This window comes from Lissotriton helveticus, chromosome 1_2 (assembly GCF_964261635.1).
Source record: "Lissotriton helveticus chromosome 1_2, aLisHel1.1, whole genome shotgun sequence".
Lineage (NCBI taxonomy): Eukaryota > Metazoa > Chordata > Amphibia > Caudata > Salamandridae > Lissotriton > Lissotriton helveticus.
This window is the reverse complement of record NC_136058.1, coordinates 422,307,099-422,331,879: the sequence shown is the minus strand read 5'-3', so window position 1 is coordinate 422,331,879 and position 24,781 is coordinate 422,307,099. Positions and strand designations below refer to the sequence as shown.

Here is a 24,781-nt window from a genome sequence, read left to right as displayed (position 1 = left end):
CAGGATGAGTCGTGCAGAGGCGTTCTGTATGCGCTGGAGTCTTTTCTGGAGTTTGGCTGTGGTTCCAGCATAGAGGGTGTTCCCGTAGTCCAGTCGGCTGGTGACGAGGGCCTGGGTGACCGTCTTCCTGGTTTCGGTGGGGATCCACCAGAAGATTTTTCGAAGCATGTGCAGGGTGTTCAAACAGGATGACGAGATGGCGTTGACTTGCTTGGTCATCGTGAGGGAGGAGTCCAAGAAGAAGCCCAGGTTGCGTGCATGGTCCGTTGGCTTGGGGGCGGTGCCCAGGGCAGGGGGCCACCAGGAATCGTCCCAGGCAGAGGGGGATGGTCCCAGGATGAGGACTTCCGTCTTGTCCGAGTTCAGTTTCAGATGGCTGAGCTTCATCCATTCCGCGACGTCTTTCATTCCTTCCTGGAGACTGGCTCTGGCGGTGGCGGGTCGATGGGGAGGGAGAGGATCTGCTGGGTGTCGTCAGCGTAGGAGATGATGTTTAAGTTGTGTTGGCGTGCGATGGGTGCAAGGGGGCTCATGTAGACGTTGAAGAGGGTGGGGCTGAGTGAGGATCCTTGCGGTACGCCGCAGATGACTTCGGTGGCCGCGGATCGGAACGGGGGAGACGGACTCTCTGGGTTCTTCCGGCGAGGAACGAGATGATCCACTCCAAGGCCTTTCCTTGGATTCCGGTGTTGCTGAGGCACTGTATTAGGGTGCGGTGGCACACGGTGTCGAAGGCTGCTGAGAGGTCCAGGAGGATGAGGGCAGCTGTTTCCCTGTTGTCGAGCAAGGACCTGATGTCGTCGGTAGCTGCGATGAGGGCGGTCTCGGTGCTGTGGTTTGCTCGGAAACCAGACTGCGAGGGGTCAAGGGATTCGTTTGTCTCGAGGAAGGCGGAGAGTTGTTTGTTGACGGTCTTCTCGATGACTTTGGCCGGAAACGGGAGGAGCGAGATGGGGCGGAAGTTCTTGAGGTCCGTGGGGTCCGCGGTGGGTTTCTTCAGGAGGGCGCTGAGCTCGGCATGTTTCCGGCTCTCCGGGAAGGTGGTGGATGTGAAGGAGCTGTTGATGATGTCCCGGAGTTGGGGTAAGATGATGGAGTCAGCTTTGTTGAAGATGTGGTGTGACCAGGGGTCGGTTGAGGAGCCGGAGTGGATGGTGTTCATCGTTCGGGTGGTGTCTTCGGTGCTGACCGAGGTCCAGGTGCATAGGGTGGTGGTGGGGGGCAATGGTTCGGTGGTAGGGTGCGTGGTCTGTGCGCTGAAGCTGTTGTGTATGTCGGCGATCTTACGGTGAAAGAACGAGGCGAGTGAGTCGCAGAGGTCTTGCGATGGTTTGATGTCGTTGTTGCAGGTGCTGGGGTTGGAGAGCTCTTTAACAATGCTGAAAAGTTCCTTGCTGTTGTGGGTGTTGTTGTCCAGTCATTCTTTGAATGTTGTCCTTTTGGTGGTGCGGATCAGCTGGTGATGATTGCGGGTGGCGTTCTTGAGGGCTGTCATGTTTTCTGTTGTCTGGTCGTGGCGCCAGGCTTTCTCGAGTGTGCGGCAGGTTTTCTTAGAGTTTTTGAGGTCTTTGGTAAACCACGAGGCTTTCTTGCTGCCGGGTCTGCTGGGAGGGTTCTTCAGTGGTGCGAGGTCATCGGCGACGTTGGTGAGCCACTGTGTGAGGTTGTGGGCTGCTTCGTTGGGGTCCGTCGTGTTGGTGGGAGGGTTCTGGCTGAGGGAGGTGGTGAGCTGGTCGGTGGTGATCTTGCGCCAGCTTCTGCAAGGAACCTGTTGCGGGTGGTGGTGGGTCGTGGTTCTCCTGAAGTTGAAGTGGACGCAGCTGTGATCTGTCCAGTGTAGTCCGGTGGAGTGGCTGAAGGAGATGTGCTTGCCGGAGGAGAAGATGGGGTCAAGCGTTTGGCCGGCGTAGTGGGTGGGGGTGTTCATCAGTTGCTTGAGTCCGAGGTGGGCGAGGTTGTCCAGCAGGGCTGCGGTGTTGCTGTCATTGTTGTTCTCCAGGTGGAAGTTGAGGTCCCCTAGGAGGATGTAGTCTGAAGAGGTTAGGGCGTGCGGGCTGATGAGGTCTGTGATGGCTTCGCTGAATTGTGTGCGTGGTCCCGGGGGTCTGTAGATGAGAGTGCCCCTGAGGGTGGTCTTAGGGTCGGTGTGTATCTGGAAGTGAAGGTGCTCGGCGGCGGTGAGGGTGTCGTCGGAGTTGGTCGTGATTTGGATGGTGTTTCTGTGGACGATGGCGATGCCTCCTCCGGTTTGGTTGACGCGGTCCCTCTGGGTGATCTTGTAGCCATCCGGGATGGCTATGGCGATGTCGGGGGCTGAGGAGGCGTTCATCCAGGTTTCTGTGAGGAAGGCGACGTCTAGTGATGTTGTGTCCAGGAGGTTCCAGAGTTCGACGCCGTGCCTGTGGACGGAGCGGGTGTTGAGCAAGATGCACTTGAGGTGATTGTTGCTGGTAGCTGACTGGGAGGGTGCGGTGCAGGTTTGGAGGCAGGTGAATTTGCAGGGTTGGCAGGTGAAGGGTCCGTGGGTGCGTTTCGGGATGGCTCGGTAGCAGACGGGGTTCTGTCCGGCGTTGAGTGCGTGGATGGTTGTGCCGTCGTAAGTCCGTCAGGTGGGCAGGCATCGTCGAGGGCCAGGGGTCCTTGCGCTGGGCGCGGTCCAGGGCGCGGACGGGTGCAGACGGGCTTGCCTTTGGCGCGCCTTCAGCACGCCCGCTGCGCGGCCTCCATATGAGACGAAGTGGGAGGGAGGAGCAGCTGGGAGGCGGGAGCGGGGCGGCCAATGGGCAGGGGGTACAAAAGAAAAAGGGGCGGGCCGCGAGGGAGCAGCGGGGGGGGTACACACAGAGGACAGGGATACAACAGCAACTACGAAAAATACAGAAAAATGCAGAAGTCCAGAAAAAAAAGCACAATTCACAAGTCACAAGTGTGGGCAGCAGCATGAAGAAGGAGAAGGTAGCAGCAGGGGGACACCGAGGTCAGGGTCGAACCTGCGGCGCCGGGAGCCGAGACGCTGTCACAGCGGAGGAGCCGTGCGGCATGGGGGGTGGCCTGGGGTCAGGTGAGGTTCTCTAAATTCGACTCCATTTTACATTCATCCGCCATTTTGTGTTGCCTTTACACAGGCCACTCGACAAACGAATTGTCTCTGCCTTTTTGACTGCAACATGTCGCAAGACCCCCTCCATCCTTGTCCAAAACCATGCCCAGACAACGCCCGGCCTAACTAATCCTTGTACCAACTATCTGTTAAGCCTTTAGCATTCTTCTCTTGCCGTATTTTATCTATCGGCCTTTCGCTATTCTCTCCTCTTGTTTTCCTATTTTACAACCTTTCCTTTGAAGCATACAAGACATGCCTTTTCATTCCAGACTGATTAACTTGAGGGGCCGAATAACACACAAACATGTAAGCAGAGAACATTCCGGTTGCACAACACTTTGTTTTCAAACTCTTCTGACTGGCTGTAACTTTGTGCATTGGGTATATGTTTGTACAACTGCATTTTTACCATAAAAGCTTGTGAGCCACGGAGTAAAGTGGCAGTCTCCTGAGAACATACTTGGTGTACTTCTAGGACAACTGTGCCTAGCTGCAGCTAATAAATTCGGTTTCCTACGACAACAGAGTGTTCCGTGTTTCTGTGCAACAAGACAGGTGAACTCGGAGATTAAGGCGTGCCCTGCGCCGCCAGGCCCATAAGGCCCGGTTCTTCAATTGGCGCCCAACGTTGGACGGCTTCAGAGGTAGTGGTTGAGCCCGAGGATCGAGAGGAGCCCCGCAGGAAAATTCCGGAGGAGGCGCCCCACATCAGCGACCCCTGTATGTCGAAAGTGGACCGATGGTCTTTTGAAGCGCGGCTTCTCCGTTCCAACGGCTGCTGGCAACTGCTGCCCTGACTGCCACCCTGTCTTGGTCCCTTGGTGACAACTGGTATCTCGAGACGTTAGAACGGACCTCTGTTGGCGTAAGGAGACATTTGGTTAAGTACTAGTGGGTAGCTCCCACTTCTTTTGTTTTTGGATTTTGATTTGACTATAGCAATAACCGAAGCCAAGGCATGAGTACGTTTGTGCTGTGTTGCTTGATTAACCCCTTGATGTTTTGAAAAGAGGCCAGTGAAATAACGATGCCTGGTTTCAGTAAGTTCAGACGTTGGTGCTGTTGTGATTGTGATAGGGATTCCCAACTGGAGGACTCTTGTCCCATTCCTCCGGCTGGAACTCCCACCTATGAGCTCTATTCTAAACATGGTGTGGGCCCCATCACCTTTAATGAAGTGTGAGTCCGCTATACTAGGAAAGATGGTGTTCTGCAGTGGCCACAAAATGGTAGTTTTGAACCTGACATCCTAGATAATTTGGAAGCTACATTGTTTAAAAGAAAAGCCCGGCCGGCTATGTTTGACTCTTTTCGCCTCTGGCGCAAGGAAGCCAAACAAAAAGAAATTAAACAGCCAAAGAGAGATAGAAAGGAAAACGGCATGACTGTCATACAGGCTGCCCAGCAGTTTACTGACAATGAGACTGATCATGTGATTGAGGTTTTAGAAAGACGACATCGTATGGATGTGGATAAGTGTTATCCGGTGTTGCCAACTTCCCCTCCGGACAAAGATATTGACCCCAAAAAGGATCCTATAATGTCCCTTTTGTTGAGATTACCCCCGCCCTATGCACAAGGTGCTAATGCACCCTTGTTAATACCACCCGCTCCGCAACCTGTTGCTCAGCCACCTGTTGTTTCTCAACCAGTCCCTGCACCTCCACCACAGCCCCTTCAAGTTATGCCTATCCCGCCACCTCCTTTGCCACTGGCTCCTTTGCCTTCGACCCCCTTTATACGTGTTACCCCTTATTCTGGCCCCTCTTGTGCTCCGCCTAATACCTTGTCCCCTGTCGTTATGTCCAACTCCCCCTCATTTTATAAACGAATGGTAGATACCGTTTCTGGTTTCTTGTCCCCTTTCATTGGGTTATTGAGCACGACTCCTGTTCCTCCTCGGAGGCAGGCCCGTAGACAACTCCTGGGTCCTGACGAACAAAATGTGTTAGATGTTCTTGCTCGTAAGTGGATCATGAATGATCCCGAGTATAGTGTACAAGACATCATGGACACTTTTTCACAGTGGAATGCACCAACACAAAGACATGTTTTTGATGCCATGTGCGTCATTCTTAGCCAAAAGTGGGAGGATACGGGATTGGGATTAGCTCCCCAGGATCTGCTAGATATTCAGGCTGACTTCGATAAAGGAATAATTGTGGGTCCTGAAGTTGAGAATGCTGTAAAGACACTTGTCGCCCTTAGGCCCATGCTCACTTCTCTGTCTTTACCTGAACCCGATCTTTCCGTTAGACGGAAACTGAAACACTATCCTATGAGAGAGGTTCCCCCAGTTTTAGGGATGAGGTTGCACCTGCGGGAAGAAATCCTGCTATTCCCGCTCATTTTCAACGTGTATGGGTACATGTACCTTGGAAGAGATCTGAGGGGCTGGCCCTTAAACAGTCCTTACCTGACCCCCGTAAGTACCCTGCTGGTTATTACAAAGATCTGTCTCAGACTGTTGATGAGTGTGTTATGAATTTGGCCGACATAGATATGCTGAAGGGAAATGTTGTTCCGCAACCATTGTGGGCTAGAATTCGGAAAGAGGACCATATCCAGGAATTAGGAGGAGATTGGCCTGCTATAGTTGCCGCCGATAGACTTCAAGTAGGTGGTTCCAAACCTGATAATCTAATTACAGAACTTCCTGGTAGGATAATCACCTTAATGCAAACTATGATGCCCGCTCTGCGTGTTAATAGCTGCCTGTAAACAGAAGAAAGTGTCTCCGACTTCTTTACTCGGTTTGAGGAAACGTTTCTTGATCACAGTGGTCAAGATATGAGCACAGAAGGTGGGCAGCGACTATTTGTGGATACATTTGTATTTAATTTACTTTCCGAACTCTCTAATAAATTAAAGGATTCTGAAAGTTTGTGGGCCGTTTCTTCTTCAGCTCAGATATTGGCTACTGCTCAATATTATGAGAATAGGGATAAGGAGGAAAAGGATAAATTGGATAAAAAGGCTAAAGATTTAAAAATGAAAGTACTCTTGCAACAGGCTTATCCCCCTCGCCCCGCTCAGCGTCAGTTTCAGCCAACTCCCCAGTTTCAGAAGGTGTTTCAGAAACCTGAGCACTTTGTTCCACGACCTCCACTGGGCCCTAATCAATGTGCCAATTGTAAAGAAGAAGGTCACTTTAAGAATAATTGCCCAGTTTTATTGCAGCGTGCTGGTGGTACGCCTGGGCCACGAGGCCGAGGTGGTTTTCAGTCGACCCCTAGGGGGAGGGGGTGAGGTACAATGTCCCAGGAGCAACGTTCCTTTCCGCCCCAAAATTCCATGAATTGTTTTGATCAGCAAAATACTCAGTCTGCACACTATTATAATGACGATTATTGTATGGAGGATGAGACTCAGTATTTTAATTCTAGCTAGGACAGCCATAGACAAAGTGAGGGAGTCATTTCAGTTCCAGTGGACCAAAATGGGCCTTATGTTGAAGTCGTTGCGCTTGGTGTGTCAGAGCCATTTCTATTGGACACTGGTGCAACGAAGAGTTCTATCATCCACTCCAAATTCCCTGGGGCACCTTTGTCTGGCTTAACAAATGTTTCTGTAGGATTTTCTGGCGCCCCAGTTCGCAACCCAGTTTCTTGTCCTTTGCCCATTTCGATAGGTCCTTATGACTTAGAGGCTCCACTTATTTTGACGACTGGTTGTGGTGAGAATCTGTTGGGTTTGGACTTGTTGAAAAGACTGTATGTGACACTGCAGTGTTACCCTTTTGGCGTGCATCTTACTTTAGGTAAGAGATTGATCTCCCCGACATATTTGTCTAGAGACCAACTCCCTTCCGAATTATGGTTCTTGCCCGCTGATCTTTGGGCTACAGGTTCCAATGATATTGGTCTCTTGCAGATCCCACCCTACACTGTCACCCTCAAGTCTAATGTTAAGCTACCTCGCATTCCCCAGTATAAGATTTCGAGTGATGTGAGAGAGCACAGTTGGCTATTATTTATGATCTAGTTGAGAAACATGTGGTTGAAGAGACTAGGGGAAATGTATGCAATAGTCCTGTCTTGCCTGTTCTCAAACGTACTGACTCTTCCCAGCCACCTGTTTATCGTTTTGTGATCGATCTTCGGGAGGTCAATAAGATTGTTGTACCACAGTTTCCTGTCGTCCCAGATATCACTGCTTTATTGACGATGATACCTGCTTCGGCTGCCTGGTTTTCGGTCATTGACCTTAAGAAAGCTTTCTTTAGCATTCCCATTGCTGAGGAAAGTAGGGATATTTTTGGTTTCTCTTTAGGAGGCCGAAGCTTTCGATTCAAGCGTGCACCTTAAGGCTATTGTGAAAGTCCATCCATTTATAGTCAGGCTTTGAAAACTCAGCTTGATGCTTTTACTTTGCCTCCAGGTGCCATCCTTATTCAATACCTGGATGATCTATTGGTTGCTGCTGATTCTGAAGAAATTTGTAAACAAGTTACTATTTCTCTGTTACGTCACTTGTCTGACTTTCATCACAAGGTTTCGCCCTCTAAATTACAATATTGTCGCCAAGAGGTTACCTATTTAGGTCATCTCTTGTCGAAGGAGGGACGGCGATTGACCCCGAACAAATCCAAGCAATTGCGCAAATGTCTGTACCATGTACACAGAGAGAGGTGCGTGCCTTTTTGGGCATTACCTCTTATTGCAGACAGTGGATTCCTAATTTTTCTTTATTAGCGAAACCTTTGTTAGCACTTACCCTTAAAGATACACCCCAACCTCTCCCTTGGACTGAGGAATGCCAGAAAAGTTTTTCAGATTTGCGCACTTCCTTATGTTCTGCTCCTGTGTTGGGTACTCCGGATTACAGTAAACCTTTCACACTTTATGTACATGAGAGAGAAGGTTGCGCGTTGTCAGTCTTGACACAACAATTTGGGGACAAGCAACGTCCATGTGCTTATTTTTCGGCTTTGTTAGATCCCGTGGCTAAAGCATTACCTAGTTGTCTGAGAGCTACAGCAGCAGCATCAGTTTCCATTCGCCAATCTGCTGGATTGGTGCTTACACTTATTGGCATGGTACCACATGCAGTGGATACTCTCCTAAATAGGACAAAAACTCAGCACCTTACGAGCGCACGCATATCTGGGTATGAGCTGACGCTCCTGGCTAGTCATGTACACATCAAACGATGTAACACCCTGAATCCGGCTACACTGTTGCCGATTCCAGTAGAGAAAGGCATTCGAGAACAACATGATTGTTTTCTTCGTACGGAGGAAGAGATAAAAGGTAGAATCGATTTGAAGGATAAGCCACTGCTGGACCCGGATGGGATCCTATGGGTGGATGGTTCTTGTTTTAAGCTTACCAATGGTGAAACGACTGCAGCCTATGCTGTTACCACCTTGCATATAATTGTAGATACAGCACGCATTAGGAAGAATTCAGCCCAAGCAGCTGAATTGATAGCTCTGACTAGAGCTTGTGTATTGGCTAAAGGAAAAAGAGTGAATGTGTTCACCGGTTGCCAATACGCATTCGGAGTGGCCCATAGTTTTGGCCGCCTCTGGAAGGAAAGAGGATTCTTTAACTCACACGGTACTAAAATACAGCATGGCCAGCTAGTAAATGACCTCTTAGAATCACTTGCCTTGCCCACTCAGATCGCGATTGTGAAATGTAGTGCACATAAGAGGATCACTGATGACGTAGGTGAAGGAAATGCTTTCGCGGATCAGATAGCAAAAGAGACAGCTAGAGATGTGACAAGTCGTATGTATGTTGCTGGACCTGCCAGATGGGTCAGTCAAGGAGGAATGTGTGAGGACACAATAGAAAGTGTGAAAATGATTCAGGAAGAGGCTACAGAGAAAGAATTAAGTAAGTGGAAAGATGGTACGGGAATGTTAGATGTGACGGGGTGTTAGATAGAATTGTCAGAACATCAGCGTTGGCTGCTACCAGATGCCTATGTACTTCCAGTAGTAACTATGGCGCATGGTCCAGCCCACATCAGTGCGAAAGGAATATGCAAGCTTTTGGCTCCGGTATGGCAGAATGCGGGAATCCCTAAATGTGCAGACAATCTAGTTAAGCATTGCATTGTTTGTTTAATGCATAACCCAGGAAGAGGGACACCAACTCCAGCAGGCCATTTTGCTCTCCCAACGTATCCTTTTGAGGTGTTGCAGATAGACTACATTCATATGGAGAGATGCAATAACCTAAAGTATGTCCTTGTGGTGGTGTGTCCCTTTTCTAGATGGATAGAGGCCTACCCCCTAAAGGATAATACTGCTTTGTCTACAGCCAAGGTCCTTCTGAAGGAATACTTCCCGAGGTTTGGTTTACCTCGAATTGTCTGGAGTGACAATGGAAGTGAATTTGTGGGCCAAATCATGCAGAAAGTATGTACAGGTCTTGGTATTAAGCAGAAATACCATGCGGCAAATCACCCTCAGTCAGCGGGTTTGGTAGAGTGCTATAATGGCACTCTCAAGCTTAAACTTGCAAAGATACAGGCCAGCACGGGTCTTGCCTGGGCCGATGCGTCACCTTTGGCTCTCTTGTCCACCCGAACAGCTGTTCATTCTCGTGTGGGACTTAGCCCATATGAAATTGTGTTCGGACGCCCGGCTAATGTCTGGGGTGTCCCTAGGCCCAAAAAGTACTCGGATATAGATTATCCAATGTTGGTTGAATATTTGCATGACCTCACCACTAAATTGCGTGTTCTCCATCAGCAGGTACAAGACGCTTTTGCCTCAGGCCTCTTCAGATGCCGGGCACACCATCCAACCTGGGGACTGGGTGTGTCTGAAGAATTTCCAAAGAAAAGAGAATCTGGAGCCCCGCTGGGGACCGCCAAGACAGGTCCTGCTGACGACACGTACAGCCGTGAAGGTTGTTGGGAAAAAGAACTGGATTCATGGTGTGCACTGAAAAAAGGTACCCTTGCCTTTTGACCAGTGGGTCCACGGAGGTTTAGGTGATTTTGAAGGAGAAAGGGTCCCCTGGTTTGTACCTTTTGGCGATGCACACCTAGAATGGACTCGGACTGAGAAGGAAGACGATGATGTTTTGCAATAAGCTGTACCATCGCATCTCAGAATAGATACAACTGATCCAGAGACACTTTTTCAGGACCAGACTGTGCCGAACAAAAACAAATACAATCTAAGGCCTAGAAAGACAAGAGACATTTGAAAACTTTTCCTTTTTCTGAACTTACATTTCAAATTTTGAATTGCATATATATTTTTTTCTCTCCTTTCCAGTGTGATACTGGAATCATCCAATTTAAGTTGCAGGGTCGTGGTAGGAGACTTGGTTTATGACCTGAGTAGTGGCAATAGGCCTGCAGGACCTGCAGTGTCATGGGACGGTTAATAACCACAACTAAGTGAGATAGGAAGATTGCCACGAGCAACACTTTAGAGGATGGATTCTGGTGAATCAGAAAATGATAAAAGAGCAGAAATGAAAAAGAAATACTGTAAATTATTGTTTAGTAGATGTGGCGTAGTATTATGTGTTTTGATTTTTCTATGTGTTTTATTAGCTTGTGTGGGTTGGGTTACTCATACTTTGCAACCAATACCTGTACCTACACCCACCTCTCACCCTATATGTTTTCACACTACTGTCTCCCCGCACCAGCTACATACCCTCTCTGAACATGACAGACCAGGAGAATGGAATTCTTTAACAATTCATTCATACAGTTGTTGCATCAGCATGAACTCGTCACTAACACCACCGATTGTTGGGTCTGTGGGCTCATGCCTCACAGCACGGATAAGGGGTTGCCATATTTAGTCTTGCCGTTTTCTTATGATGGATTTCTGGCCATGTTTTCCAACGCATATGAGCACCAACCTCGATACCCTGTTAATTCTGATGTTGGTCACGATCCCTTGATGAAGGGAATAGTAGCCATGACAAGGAATACTGGTGAAGGTGGGAAGATCCCACCTGACGAGAAGCAAGCATATGATGGTTGGAACTTGACCCGATACAAAAACAGCCTTACAGATAGGGCTGGACGAAAAAGATCTCCGCCCGTTTGGACTCTACCCCGTCGAGGCCATTACTGTTCGCAAGGGAATGGTCAGAATGCCAAAGCCCAATTAGGAAAGAGCACTTGTACCCATACTTATACTTTTTCATCTCAGACTTCTCCCCTGTTAATACCAGCTCAACGTACATATTTTGTCTGTCATGATAGAGCCTACACATGGTTGCCGACCAATTTTTCGGGATTGTGTTATGTGGCTTTCCTCCTTCTTCCAACATATACAGCCCCTTCGGGACATCATAAGACTAGGTACAGGAGAGGGGTTATCACTTCAGGAGACCCGGCAGGACAAGAGGGAGGGGACTTTATCAAAGGACTCCTCCCATTTTGGGGCCCTATGGCCAATAGCAGAGACATCAGACACCTTATTCGCGTTGTTGAGGCTACAGTAAACAATACGGTGGGGGCACTGAGTAACCTCACCGCTGAGCTTCAGGCGGACCGTCTCGTAACTTTACAGAACAGAATGGTGTTGGATGTTATTCTTGCAGATAGAAGCGGAGTATGCAAATTGATTGGGTCTAGCTGTTGTATTTACATACCAGACACGCCCCTACAGTATACCAGGCCATCTCCAGATTACACCTAATCTCTAAATCCATTCACTAGGACGAACGGGGTCTGGTCATTAACGGGATGGTTATGGGGACTGCTGTCCATGGGGATGGAAGGTATTGACTTTCATTGGAATAGTTTTGGCTATCATCTTTTCATGCTGCCTTTGTTTGCAATGTGGTCCCGCAATTTGTGTTCTTTGTGCCACTATGTTTGTTCCCAAACCTATGTCACAGAGGACAGAGAACATGAAGATGATGTTGCAACAACAGCATGACCACCTCATGATCATCGACATGGACTCAGACTAACGGGAATCGTTGTGTATTGCCTGTGTAATGGCAAAAGGAGGGTCCGAGGTTCTCTAAATTCGACTCCATCTTACATTCATCCGCCATTTTGTGTTGCCTTTACACAGGCAGCTCGACGAACGAATTGTCTCTGCCCTTTTGACTGCAACGTGTCGCAAGACCCCCTCCGTCCTTGTCCGAAACAAAGCCCAGACAACGCCCGGCCTAACTAATCCTTGTACCAACTATCTGTTAAGCCTTTAGCATTCTTCTCTTGCCGTATCTTATCTATCGGCCTTTCGCTATTCTCTCCTCTTGTTTTCCTATTTGACAACCTTTCCTTTGAAGCATACAAGACAAGCCTTTTCATTCCAGACTGATTAACTTGAGGGGCCGAATAACACACAAACATGTAAGCAGAGAACATTCCGGTTGCACAACACTTTGTTTTCAAACTCTTCTGACTGGCTGTAACTTTGTGCATCGGGTATATGTTTGTACAACTGCATTTTTACTATAAAAGCTTGTGAGCCACGGAGTAAAGTGGCAGTCTCCTGAGAACATACTTGGTGTACTTCTAGGACAACTGTGCCTAGCTGCAGCTAATAAATTCGGTTTCCTACGACAACAGAGTGTTCCGTGTCACTGTGCAACAAGACAGGTGACCTCGGAGATTAAGGCGTGCCCTGTGCCGCCAGGCCCATAAGGCCCGGTTCTTCACAGGTCACACTCACCTGCGCCGTGCGGCCTCCATATGAGGCCAAGTGGGAAGGAGGAGCAGCTGGGAGGCAGGAGCGGGGCGGGGCGGGCAATGGGCAGGGAGTACAAAAGAAAAGGGGCGGGCGCGAGGAAGCAGCGGCGGGGAGCGGGGGGGGCACACACAGAGGGAAGGAATACAACGGCAACTACGAAAAATACCGAAAAATGCAGAAGTCCAGAAAAAAAAGCACAATTCACAAGTCACAAGTGAGGGCAGCAGCAGAAAGAAGGAGAAGGTAGCAGCAGGGGGACACCAAGGTCAGGGGCGAACCTGCAGCGCCGGGGGCAGAGACGCGGTCACAGCGGAGGAGCCGTGCGGCGTGGGGGGTGGCCTGGGGTCAGGTTGTTGTGTTGTCCATTCAGATCAACACTGAAGCTCCTTGAATGAGGGTGCAAAAGGACTTCAGAGCCGGGAATATCGCCAGTAACTCCAAAAGGTTTATGTGCCAAGTTCATTGGTGGGTGTCCCATTTCCCCTTGACTGTGAGGGCTTGAAGATGACCTTCCCAACATTTGAGGGAGGCATCTGTCGTGAGGATGAAACTTGGAGTGTCCACTACAAACAAACTGCAGAAATGTTTGGTATGCGAGTCCACCATACCAATGCTCTTCATATCTGAGACGTGATGTTGATGACATCGTCGAAGTACCCTGAGACTTGTTGCAATTGGTTGTCGAGTTCTCCAGTCGGGGTCCTATTTTGAGGCGACAGTTGGGAATTAGGGGAATACCGGAAGACAGCATCCCCAGAAGCGATTTGAACTGTCGAACAGAAACATACTTTTATGTGCACAGGAGTTGCCAGTTTGAAAATCTGCTGTTGTCTTTTATTGGAGACAAAGGACCCTTGTTTGCTGTGTGTCTATGATGGCCCCCAAGAAGGTCGTCACTTGAGAGGGGGTGAACTGAGACTTCTACAGAGTGATGGAAAGACACAGAGACAGGCATGATTGAGTGTGTCTGCTTGCGACTGCGAACAACTGTGCCTTTATAAGGCAGTCGTCGAGATAGCGAAATATTTGGACATCAGCTAGACCAAGATATGCTGCCACCGGTGCCAAGACTTTAGTGAACATTCGGGTGCAGAGCGAAGGCCATATGGAAGGACTTGTAATTGGAAATCTCTGCCAGCCACTCTGAAGCGCAGGAAGTTTCTGTGACTGGGTAGGATAGGGACATAAAAATAGGCATCTTGAAGGTCCAGTGTTGGCTTGTAATCCCCTTGAGGCAGTAATTGAAGCACTTCTAGGAGAGACAACATCCGGAAAGTTTGCTTCTTGAGAATCTTTTTGAGGGAACGAAGGTCCAGAATGGGGTGCCACTTCCCTGATTTTTCCTTGATTTGGAAGAATCTTGACTAGAAGCCTGCACCCCTTTGAATATTCGGTACACTTTGATCGCTCCTTTCCTTAACATGAGATTGATTTGGCATAAAAGTTCCATCAGACGGGCAGGAGGAGGACCTCCAGGGGGAGATTTTTGAGGGAATTTCACAAATTCCGGAGTGCAGTCTCTGGACACTATGTCCAAAACCCATCGATCTGTAGTTATTACGGACCAATTGGAGAAGAAATGGGAGATCCGCCCTCCAACTTTGGTTTGAGTGGCAGACCCTGATGCAGAGTTCTGGCCCGGGACCAGGGTTCAATTTCGGCCTTGGCGGGTCTTGGGCTCAATTTCCTCGGACCTGATAATTCTCGCCTTGGTGCCTATTCTAATCATGGGTCCCTCGCTGCAACTCTGGGCAATAGCTTGCTTAACCTCCACACCGGCCCCAACAGTGCTAGAATGCCTGGCTTCACCCTGGGGGTGCCCAGGAGTGGTCACTTCACAGGGAAAGCCAGGAGGGGTTCCACAGCGGTATGAGTAATAGCGCCAGGAAACCGCTTGGTGACAGTGCGCTATACAAATACCTTGACATTTACATTTATATTTACAGTTGGCAGTTGTCAGTGCTTTTTTGAGGAATCTCTACCTCAGCAGGAGGATTTCCCTCTGTACTGCTTGCAAGAGGCAGCCTGCGGCTGTCGAAACGACTGCTGTTGCAGGGAGGAGGAGTAACGCGGTTGGCCCGGATAGGGATGGTACTGCTGATATTGGTTGTAACATCCCCGAAAGGAAGAGGAGGAGGCACGACCCCTCGCACCCCCAAAGGGCAGCTTTTTAAACTGTACAGTAGACACTACACACTACACACGGACCCAAGAGGCCTGGAATTTAGACTTTGACATTCCAAAGGAAGATCAAGACTGTCAGCGGTCCTGTGAACTAACATGCATGGTATCTAGTAATGCCCATTTTCGAATGATACATTATAATTTTCTGTGAAGAACCTACTTAACACCACAAGACCTTTATCGAATGGCCGTGTCTTGCCCAGATATATGCCTGCGCTGCAACACTGTGGGGGCTGATTTCTTACATTAACGATGGCCCTGCGAGGCAATACACTCCTTCTGGCAACAAGCTGTTGAAGAAATGGTACATGCCACACAACTAAGTATTGATCCGACACCGAAATGCTGATTATTAAGCCTCATTAGTTGCCAGAAGGGCGCAAGATAACCTTTCAATTTGGTCAGTCGCCTATGGTACTGGCATGACGTAAAAATGCAATCACATGGCTGTCCCAGCATGCCCCAACGATTGCGCTCTGGCACAGAGATGCGCTCGACTGGGCCCTAGCTGAGGAGAAACATATGCGCCTTAGCAGAAAGAATGACATATTTGAGGATACACTAAACACTTGCCGTGCTCATACAGATAACTCCTAGCTCCTGCTTCCCGAGTGACAAGAGACAGACTCTGGCTCTGAAACTGACGAGGCAAAACACTACACACTGGGGATGAGCAAGGAGGTGTCTCCACATGATAATTACAAGGTACATTCCCAATTAGAGGAATGGGACACTTATTGATCACCTGGAGAATCGGAAAGCAGATTAGTGCATGTGTAATTATTGACTGCTTCTTGATTAACCTATTTACGTAGAACATATTGGTATGATATGTCTCTGTATACTCTGACTGCCAGGTTGTATGTTGTTACAATTAAAATAAAGTTCTAAAAAAACAAAACAAAAAAAAGCCATCACATTGTGGGTGGTAGAGGGTAGTGAACCGGTAATTCACGCCACACTCCTTCGACATGTGTTTCAAGTAGCCAGACATGAAGTTGGTACCTCTGTATGACACCACCTCCTTAGGGAAGCCCACCCTGGGAAAGACGCTAATGAGGGCCCTAACCACTGCAGGGGCAGTGGTAGTCCAGAGGGGAATAGCCTCGGAATACCTGGAGGCATGATCTACTACCAGCAGAACTGTTCCCTGATGCTGTAGGGGGGGTCAATGGGACCAACAATGTCAATCATTACCTTTTCAAGGGGAACGCCAACAACTGGAAGCGGGATTAAGAGGGCCTTTGGGTTCCCACCTGTCGTGCCACTGGCTTGACAGATGGGCCAGGAGTTACAAATCTCCTTCACCTTCTGGTGCATCCCACGCCTTTAGTTCTGGTCTGGTCAAGGTGTCCAGCTACAGGGATGCCACAATCAGGTCCTCTAGGAAAGATACAAACAAGTTTGCCCCACTGAAGGGAAGATAGCTTAAAAGGAGCTTCTGAGAGGTACTTACCTTCAAGACTCTCATCCAGATATGCTTCATGGCTGCTTTCACTGATCTTAAAGCAGATGTGGCTGCACAGACGCCAAACAATACGTCATATACAACTCTGACCCGAAGTTCTATCATGAAAAGCCGTGAAGCACAGTCCGTTCGTTGATTATCTCAAAGAGTCTGGACAGAATAAGTCGTATATGTGGCAGAGTATGATGCACAAATGGAGGCGCAGGAACTCCCCCAAACGCCCGAGGCTCTACCACTCTGCTAGTGGCACTAGGTTTGGGGTCTTAGGCCTCTGTGTAAAGGATTTCCTCCTCCCAATACGTCCTGTGGGCACCACTGCCATCACCTCCTTGCTGTGCTGCAGCTTGCCGTCACAGGTTTTCAAGACTGGGACAGGTTTTCTGTCCCTGGCACAGATCTTCCCTAGAGGGTCGCCCCAGGGCCAAAAGCTCATCCTGGTAAAACTTCAGCTCCTGGGGCTCAGTTGTCTCTGGGGCTGACCCTTCTTCCTCCTGAGGAGAACGGTCTGGTGTCTGACTACAATCTGGTTCTCCAGTTTTCATGCATTTTCTCTTGGAGGACTGGGCCATTATTCCAGACTTCAGCACCTCTTTTACACCGGGCTCTGCTCTATGCTATGGTTTTCACACACACACCCAGTGTGAGGTTCCAAGCATTTCTGCATGGACCCTCAGTTCTGCCTCAGCCCAGGCTAAGGGTTCCAAATCATTGCCAAGAAAACAATCAACTAGTATGGATGAAGACACTGCTACCTCTTCGTTGCCAGCAACTCCTCCCAAATCAAAAGACAACCTCGCCTGCGGGATGGGTTTTTGTCACACTTTCAGCATTGATGACTGGAAAGGTCCTTCCAGGCAGATGCTGTTCCAAGGAAACTATCTGCTCAGTCACCATGGTGGTGCTGGCACCAGTGTCTCACAAGGCCTCCACCCTAACCCCATGTGCATGTTAGTGGGCCAGGCAGCTAAGGTGGCTAAGGCCACATCCCTACTTGAGTCGGCTAAGAGAGCTCATTGGCATGGCCATTGCTGTCCTGAGATCCCATCTGGAGATTGGCAGCTGCAGGTACTGCAGGTGGACCAGAGGTATATTTCTTGTTTTTACAGCCAGAGTCTCGAGCTCAGTGCCCAAGTGACCTACAGCCATGGCTCCAAGCCTTCTTAGGATCCCAGTTCTTACCCTGGTACCCACCCTTTGGCAGTCAAGAGTCTCTGGGACAACTCTCTTCAACAGGTTTTTGAAGTAGAATCTTTCTTTTTCAGGTTACCTCATTTCCCTAGGGTCGCTTTATGGCAAAAATACACGGCATGCATAGACAAGGTTTGCTATGTAACCTCTGGACTCCTGTACACCTAAACAAACACCAGTAATCAGACACTAGGGAGATCACCTGAAGCTCCTAAGATTTTCCTTTTGTTTGGTATCTTGTTTTTGGGAGTTGGGTTTTAGAATAAGCTATTTTTGGGTGCGTCTGGGGGTGGGGTGTGTCAGGTAGCCCCTGTGGTACACGATGGGATAGAGGATAAGGAGTGCCATGCCATCCCTTCATATATTTCTCCCCTCCTATATTCACAGTCCCCTTTTACCAGTTGTCCGCTTTGCTGTCATCAAGAAGTGGAGAGTGGGGAATCGGCAGGCGGCCCCTTTAAGCCAGAGCTGAGGACGGATATCAGAGGATACACACTTGAAGAAGGGGGGGGGGGCGGAGAGCGCGTCAGGTTGGTCAGTAGTTGGTCCAGCTACACGCGGCATGAGAACGCGAGGCGGAAAAACCAGCAGGGGAAGACCGGAAAGACAGAGAAGAACTAACAGCCTTACGAGAGAGAGAGTACCGGAGCCCAGGGGAGGTCACAGCTTGTCGGCGAGCAGAACACCCGAACCTGGCGGAGGAGGGAAAGCCAAAGCAGAAGACCAGACCTCACTGAAGGACGCGGAGTCACCACGTCATGGCCCCGAAGGGACGTGGCTCTTCCAGGTGCGTGGGCATCTACGGGGCTTTTGGAAAGGGGCTGAGTCAGAGAGGGACGGGAGGGGAGGCTGAGGGGTGAAAGGGACCCAGGGAAAAGGAAATAAGTGAGACGGAAACAAAGACAAGAGCAGAAATCATCGGCTACTCTTTTTCTTTTGGTTGCTCCAACCTCTACCCCCTCCCTGCACATTTATGCATAGCTATTATTTATCCCTCACATCCTCCCTTGATTAAACCATAAAGCAAAAACACTTACCTGAGCCTTTTCCTTCTGTCCGAGGGACGACGGAGGCCGAGGCACACCTAAGGGACTGAAGTGGAAGACCCTGTGGGAAAGAAGAATATAACAGAGACAATCAGTCATTGTGATTTCCTGTAATACTAATAAAAAGTGCATAACAAGAAATTATTCAAAGCAGTGTGCTCCTTCTTGACCGACTCTTCTACAATGGGGAGCTACATACTTTCCCTACAGGGAATGGGAGACAGAAACACAGAGACCAACAGACACACACAGACACACACACACAGGAAAGCATAGTAGGAAAATGCTATATATAGTTTTCATATGCTTGCATATGTACATTGTTTTAGAAAGATGGTGGAACTATTTATTCTGTTCAATGTGCTTATTTTGCTAATTACTTTTATCTGCTTCTATTATCATTGCAGTTCGGGCTGGACTGTTCCCATTAGGCACAGGGTCAAGACTGATTTGCATATGGCCATGTCTGAACTGGGGTGACATGGTGAGCGAAATAATGATGGATTTACCCAGATCTCTTGACTGGGGGTGAATGTTTTGATTTGTTCTGCATTCCATCCATCAATTGTGTGTCGTTTGCTCTATTATCATTGCAGCACATAAATTCTATACAAGAATTACGATGGTTAAATTAATAATGAAAATGCTAATGTTATGTTATTTTAATTTGATATCGTACACGAATTACCCCTAAGCAGAAACTACTTTAAGGAGAAATTTAGGATTGGTACGTAGAACCACTCAATCTTTGCGAAGTTGAAAGAAAGGCTCTTGTATAGTTAATGCCTGAAGTTCATCAACTCTCCTTAATGAGTTTATCGTTATGAGGAAAGCAACTTTCCATGATAGGAATTGTAACGGACATTTGTGCATTGGTTCAAAAGGCGGGCCCATTAGCCTTGTAAGAACTATGTTTAAGTTCCACTCTGGAGCAGGGGGAATACTTGGCGGTATAACCCTTTTTAATCCTTACATGAAGGCTTTAATCACTGGTACTCTGAAGAGAGATAGGTGTTGTCTATTTTGCAAGTATACAGCTACGACTCCCAGGTGTAAACAAATGGATGTGTAAGTTAATCCACATTACTGTAAATGCAACAGTTAACAAATGATTCGGCACAAACGCATCAAGATGATTGATATTGTTGTTCTTACAATAAGCAACAAAAAGTTTCCATTTGCTGCATAACATGCTCTAATAGTAGGCTTACTAGCTTCCTTGAGAATATTCATACAGTCTGGTGGTAGTTGTAAATAACCAAACTCTATGACTTCAGGAGCCAAATCGCTAGGTTGAGTTCTCTGGGAATTGGATGTCTGATTTCTCCATGGCTCCGAGTGAGGAGACAAGATGTGAGATGTAGCTTTTGATGTGGAACCACTGAGAGTTTTAAGGATGAGAGTACCAAGGTTGACGAGAACATGTGGGGGCTATTAAGTTCAGTGAGGGACATTTGTCTGAGCTTCCGAACTAGTAATGGAATTAGCAGGAGAGGCGGAAAAGCGTAAGCAAATATCCCTGACCAAATCATCCATAGGGCATTGCCTTCGGCTGCTGGGTGTGGGAACCTGGATGCAGAGTTTGGGCTTTTTGCGTTGTGCACTGTGGCAAACAGATCTATCTGTGGAAAACCTCAGTTTTGAACGTAGGGAAGAAGAACTTGAGGATGAAGTTCCCACTCGTGTACTTGCTACCTGTGTCTGCTGAGCAGCTCTGCAATCTGATGGTCTACTCCTGGGAGGTGTTCTGCTAGGAGATAGTTTTTTCTGGTGAATTGCCCAATCCCAAATGCTTTGTGCAAGGTGCGACAGCTGGCGGGAGTGAGTCCCTCCCTATTTCTGTAAGTAGTACATTGCTTGTTGTCCGTGCAAACTAAAACAGCCTTGCCTGCAAGTTGTGTGAGAAACGCTGAGTGCTATGAACACTGCTAGAAGCTCTAGGTAGTTGATGTGGAGACGTTTGTGTTTGTCTGACCACAGCCCCTGGACTTTGTAATGTTGAAGATGGGCACCCCAACCGGTTACTGTGGAATCGGGTCTATGAAAGGCCGCCCTTTTGCTAAGTTTTGAGGATTCCACCACTGCAGCGAGCAATGGTTGCCGCTGTCTACCAACACTAGGTCTGGGTCGCAAATTGCGAGGCTCATTAATATTAATGAGCAATGCACAATTTGCGAGCCCATTGGGAATGCCAGCCCTACCAGGGATGGTGGCCTGCTGCACTCAGCAGACCACCATGTCTGGGACTGCTTTTTAATAAAGCAGCTTTTTTTTTTCCTTTCTTTTTTTAAATGCAGTCCGTTTTTCTTAAAGGAAAACGGGATGCATTTAAAAAAAAAAATGAAACGTTTTCGTTTCCTTCTTTAAGGACAGGCAGTGGTCCCTGGGACCACTGCCGGCCCTTAAAAAATATTTTTAGACGGTGCAGAGTAGGAATATCGACGTAGAAATATCGTCTGACATGAAAATCTCCGCAGAAATATCGAGTGGAACAAATATCGACAACAAAAATATAGTTTGACCAGAATATCGACTGACAAGTAAGTAATATCGATAACAATAATATAGTTGTAATAAATATAGTTTACAAAAATATCGATTTATTAATAATGTTATGTATTTTAGTGTTTTAAATGAGAATTGTTTGTTATTTTATTATATGTTTTGGAATTGTATTAGTTATTAATGTTTTTTATGTTTAATTTTGTGTTATTACTTCCGTAGCGGGTTGTGGGTTGATAGGGGAATAGGGTGGTTAGTAATTTAATTATATAAAATTAATTGGTTAATTAATGTGTTAATTAATTAATAATAGTTTAATAATTAGTTGTTAATTAATTTCAATCAGTCAATTAATAATTAATTATGTTAATTGTTTAATTAATTTTAGGTGTGTGTTGGGGAGTTCATACGTGTAAATGGTGTGAGGGGTGGTAATTAATTAATTTATTATTGATTAATTTATTAATAATTTTAAAATTAATTACCATTAATTAATTAGTAATTATTCATTGTAAATGTGTAATTAATTTTAGGTGTGTGTTGTGGTCTTTTTAAGTGTATATGGTGTGAAAGCTGGTAATTAATTAATTATTTAAAAAAATACATTAATTTTCATTAATTAATTAGTAAATATTAAATGTAATTGTGTAATTAATATTAGGTGTGTGTGGTGTATATGATAGTTTTAAATAATGTGTAATTAATTAATTTTTATTATCTTTGTTACTAATAATATATTTAAATGTATATATTAATTATGTTTATATTGGAAATTAAATTAAAAAAAAAAATTGATCGTTTTTTTTTTATTGTTTTGTGTTCCAGCGCTTTCCTTACTATTGTACTCACTGGAGTAGGAATAGTCATTTTTACCCCTACGCTATCCAACGCTTTCCCTACTGTTCTAGTTTTTTTTTATTGTTTTGTGTGCCAGCGCTTTCCTTACTATTGTACTCACTGGAGTGGGAATAGTCATTTTTACCCCTACGCTATCCAACGCTTTCCCTACTGTTGCACTCTCTGGAGTGGGAATAGTAATTTTCACCCCTACGCTATCCAACGCTTTCCCTACTGTTGCACTCTCTGGAGTGGGAATAGTAATTTTCACCCCTACGCTATCCAACGCTTTCCCTACTGTTGCACTCTCTGGAGTGGGAATAGTAATTTTTACCCGTTCGCTATCCAACGCTTTCCCTACTGTTGCACTCTCTGGAGTGGGAATAGTAATTTTTACCCCTACGCTATCCAACGTTTTCCCTACTGTTGCACTCTCTGGAGTGGGAATAGTAATTTTTAATCCTATGCTATCCAATGCTTTTCCTACTGTTGCACTGTCTGGAGTGGGAATAGTCATTTTTACCCCTATGCTATCCAGTGCTTTCCCTACTGTTGCACCCTTTGGAGTGGGAATAGTAATATTTACCCCTACGCTATCCAACGCTTTCCCTACTGTTGCACCCTCTGGAGTGGGAATAGTAATTTTTACCCCTACGCTATCTAACACTTTTCCTACTGTTGCACTGTCTGGAGTGGGAATAGTAATTTTTACCCCTACGCTATCCAGCGCTTTCCCAACTGTTGCACCCTTTGGAGTGGGCATAGTAATTTTTACCCCTACGCTATCCAACGCTTTACCTACTGTTGCACCCTCTGGAGTGGGAATTGAACTATTCCACACCCTCCGTAGGATCTGTAACCAATCTCTGTGCTGTGGATTTGTCCCCACCCCCTGGAAGCAAGCACTTATCACCCCGCTGCTGAAAAAACCCTCCTTGAACCCCGAGTGCCTTTCCAACTTTCGACCTATATCGCTTCTACCCTTTCCAGTGAAAGTGGTGGAACGCTGGGTTAGCTCCTGTCTCTCGACACATCTTGAGCAGAATCAGATCCTGGATGACTTCCAATTTGGTTTTCGCCCAGCCCATGGTACCGAAACGGCTGTGCTTACAGCCATAGAAGAACTTCGGATGCGTGCAGACAGGGGCCACGCAGTGGCATTGATCTTACTGGACCTGTCTGCCGCATTCGATACGGTTAACCATGGGATTCTGCTGAAAAGGCTCAGAGAGGCAGGGGTCGACGGCACCGCCTTGCTTTGGTTCCATTCATACCTGAGGGATAGGAAACAGGCTGTGTCCCTCCCCCCTTTTCAATCCGCCTTCTCTCCAGTGCTTCACGGTGTACCCCAGGGCTCGTCCATCAGCCCAATCCTTTTCAACGTTTACCTAAAACCACTGGTCACCTTAATCAAATCCCACAAATTGAAAACTGTAAACTACGCGGATGACACCCAGCTCATCCTATCCTGGGAGGGGGAAGACTCAATCCCTATGGAATCGTTCCATGACTGTTTAAGAGACACAGCCGGCTGGCTGCACTCGAATTCTCTGCAATTCAATTCCTCCAAAACCGAGGTTCTATTCTGCTCTGGGAGCCGGATTCCTCGTCTGTTTCCTACTGAATTCTGGCCCCCGGAAAATCTAGAAAAACCACTGCCGGTCACTAATGTCCGCAATCTGGGGGGCATGCTAAACAACAACCTTAGCATGCAAACGCAGGTAACCAAAACAGTCTCTACCTGCTCGGCCCTATTGCGTTCTCTACGTAAAATCATGCCACTACTCCCCACCCAGGCCCGAGCACTAATAGTCAGGTGTACTATCCTCAGTCGCCTTGACTACTGTAATGCTCTTTTACTCGAGTCCCCAGCCATTCTTCTGGACAGACTCCAAAGAGTCCAGACGGCCGCTGCCAAACTGGCCCTTGGTTGGACCAGGAGATCTTCGGCCACAGCAGCCCTAGCCGAACTACACTGGCTACCTTTGAAGCAGCGAATAGCTTTTAAAGCACTCTGCCTTGTATTCAAGGCACTACACGGAATGGGTCCCAGATCCCTACAAAAAATGTTCTCTTGGTACACCCCCACTAGAACTCTCCGATCCACCTCAGCATGCCTTGTGTTGGTACCCAGATTTAACAAGGTTAGGACCGGGGGAAGATCCTTCAGAGTGGCCGCCGCCAAACTATGGAACAGTCTGCCGGTCGACATTCGCCAAACTCCACAACTCCTGCCATTCAGAAAACGAATTAAAACTTGGCTCTTCCCCAAGTCCGCTCACTTCTAATTCCTTTTTAGCCTCCCGTCTCTATCTACCTTAGGAGTAAGCTCATCAGCGGCAGGATACCTGTTAGGTGACAGCTGCGCTTTACAAGTGTTTTAAATAAATAAATAATAAATAAATAAATAAGGGTTGCTGGTTCTTAGCGATATGTACAGGCAAATCGATGGATCTGTAAAGTCTTGTAAATGAGGGACAGGGTAGCGGGACAGTCTCGGTACGCTTGCAGGAAGGGATACCCTGCGCACAGCTCTCAATCCTCGAGCCGGGGGGTTCTGAGAGGTCGAGCTGCGGCAGCGCCAGCAGGACTCGACAGATGGTCTTTAACGGAGAGGGGGCCGCGGCAGCGCCAGCAGGCCTCAAGGTGGGTTCGGCGAAGATGGGCCGCGGCAGCGCCAGCAGGCTCTCAAGATGGTTCAGCGAAGATGGGCCGCGGCAGCGCCAGCAGGCTCTCAAGATGGTTCTGCGAAGATGGGCCGCGGCAGCGCCGGCAGGTTCCCAGGGTAGCTTCAGGTTACAGGGTAATGAGTTCTT

The 24,781-nt window shown here is 47.7% G+C and overlaps 1 protein-coding gene across 1 annotated transcript in view; it reads right to left on the bottom strand.

Moving 5' to 3' along the window:
- LOC144807450 (uncharacterized) overlaps nucleotides 1-24,781 on the bottom strand; it is a 147,332-nt gene that overhangs the window by 86,582 nt on the left and 35,969 nt on the right. The window contains exon 3 of the mRNA XM_078673121.1: nucleotides 18,618-18,687. The gene's annotated coding sequence lies outside the window, so the exon portion shown is untranslated. The remainder of the gene's footprint in view (nucleotides 1-18,617; nucleotides 18,688-24,781) is intronic.